Source organism: Mustelus asterias, chromosome 7 (genome assembly GCF_964213995.1).
Source record: "Mustelus asterias chromosome 7, sMusAst1.hap1.1, whole genome shotgun sequence".
In the NCBI taxonomy this organism is placed as follows: Eukaryota; Metazoa; Chordata; class Chondrichthyes; order Carcharhiniformes; family Triakidae; genus Mustelus; species Mustelus asterias.
In genome coordinates, this window is record NC_135807.1 from 136,322,808 (window position 1) to 136,325,472 (window position 2,665).

Consider the following 2,665-nt stretch of genomic DNA (forward strand, 5'->3'; position numbering starts at 1 on the left):
TGATGGGCCGAATGGTCTCCTTCCGTACTGTAGGGATTCTATGGATTCTAGTTGAGTTAATTTCACAAAGGAGTTCTGAATGTTGTATAGTTTAACAATGTTTATGTACATATGTATAATATACTGTCTAAGCTAGAAGCTGTCTCCATGCTTGCCTCTACACACATCTCTGTCCAGTACAAGGCTAGCCTCTAGATTCAGGATATGCGTTCCTTTACATCACAGTGTGGGTCGTACTGTACCCAGTCCCACATTAACCCTTTCTACACCAGTCCCTCATAGTGCAGCAAGTTCCAGGTTTCCATTATCTCATGTGTGAAGAAGTGCTTCCTGACATCATTCCTGAATGACCTCCATCTTTACGATGCTCCTTACAACCTACCCCTTTGACCATGGATGGGGGCTGTCCGATCCCACTCCGTTGTGAGCAACAACGGAGGATTTGGTGCGCCAACCAAGTTGGGCCGAAGGGCCTATTTCCATGCTGTAAACCTCTATAACCAAAACTCCATTCACTTTCAGCAGCACTGGAGAATTCCAGCCAGGAACAAGGTCGGAGAATCCCAGCTGCAGGCGAGGACGGAGAATCCCAGCCATAAACGAAGTTGGAAGCTTTTGGCAGATCTTTTTGGTCACCTGTTCTAAGATTTCCTCATGTGGCCTAATGTGTCTGATCTCTGCTGTGAAACCTGTTGGGATGTTTCGCTACAGTAACGATGCTGTTATGGAGGTCTTGTGGAGCAGTGGGGTTAGCGCCCCTGCCTCTGAACCAGAAGCTGCGGGTTCGAGTCCCACCCCAGGACTTGGTGGCTGAGGAAGGTGCGTTCATAACATGGCCAAACAGGTTGAGTGTCAACCTGCAAATCCGTCAAAACATGTCAATGGCTGGCGGTAAGCGTGGGAGAGACTCCTGTTCCGCCACGCTTGATGTGGAGTGGCGCTGCCCAAGCTATAAGCCTCTGACGACAGGCTAGTGACTTGTTCCGGGAATTACTAGCTATGGAGACAGATGAAACGATGGGAAGAGAATTGGAGAGATGCTATACAAATGCAAGTTGTTGAAAAAGCAGCAAAATAGTACTGAGCTCAATAATTAAAAACTTGTGCTGACATGTGTGGGGGCGAAGTAGAAGGGGTCGAGAGCTTAAAGTTTTTAGGTGTCCAGATCACCAACAACCTGTCCTGGTCCCCCCATGCCGACACTTTCGTTAAGAAAGCCCCACCAACGCCTCTACTTTCTCAAAAGACTAAGGAAATTTGGCATGTCAGCTACGACCCTCACCAACTTTTACAGATGCACCATAGAAAGCATTCTTTCTGGTTGTATCGCAGCTTGGTATGGCTCCTGCTCTGCCCAAGACCACAAGGAACTACAAAAGGTCATGAATGTAGCCCAATCCATCACGCAAACCAGTCTCCCATCCATTGACTCTGTCTACACTTCCCGCTGCCTCGGCAAAGCAGCCAGCATAATTAAGGACCCCACGCACCCCGGACATTCTCTCTTCCACTTTCTTCCATCAGGAAAAAGATACAAAAGTCTGAGGTCACGTACCAACCGACTCAAGAACAGCTTCTTCCCTGCTGCTGCCAGACTTTTAAATGGACCTACCTCGCATTAAGTTGATCTTTCTCTGCACTCTAGCTATGGCTGTAACACTACGGGCCCAATTTTACCAAACATTCACGCCCGTTTTCGGGCGCGAAATTGCGGTAAAGTTGGGCGTCGGGCCAATACCGTGATCTGCACCCGATTGCGAGCAGATTGCGGCTTTACCGACACCCGATTCCCGCGCCCGAATCGGGCGACCCGACAATTTAAATGCATTAGCATGCATTTAAATCGATTTAATGAACCGCGCGCCCAACTCTACCGCCAAATCCCACTTTACCGTCTTCTGGCCCGTTCCGAATCCACGCTTTTAGCGACCTGCAAAATAAAAGTCCGGAGCGGATTTCTATTCTGCAGGGGAACCTCCGAAGCCCTCTCTGCCCTTGTGAAGTCACCATCCTCCGCTAACCACCCCGGCAGACTCCCCCCCCGCCGGATCGGACCCCCCTGGGAGGCAGGCCCCCCCCCCCCGGCTGACGGGCCCCCCCCCCCCCCCCCCCCCCCACTGGGATCAGACCTCCCCTGGGAGGCAGGCCCTCCCGGCAGACCCCCCCACCGCCGGGATCGGACCCCCCTGGGAGGCAGGCCCCCCTCGGCAGAGCACACCCCCAACCTACCTCGATCGCTGGTCTCCCTCCACCATCCTTCCATTAGCAAGATAAGCTGTATGTTCCTCAGCTAGATCCACTTTGGTCAACACAAAGATGGTCCTTCTGCCTTGTGGGTCCATCTGTCTCACCAAGTCAGTTACAATACTGCGTTCAGCATCTACTGAACCATCTTGGATTCAAAGGATAATGAATGGTACTGGTCGATCTTCCTGGTGCTATCAGTCCTGTAACATCAGGAATGGCTGCCGACACCAAGGATATAATTTTTAGCATAAGCAATGCTTACATGCAGAACCCTAATCCTTTGTATCCAAGATGGTTCAGTAGATGCTGAATGCAGTATTGTAACTGACTTGGTGAACCAGATGGACCTGTCACACCCCCTCTCCTCCTCCCACCCCCCCTCCCCCCTCCCAGAGGGTGATCTGGGTCCCGCCCCCTC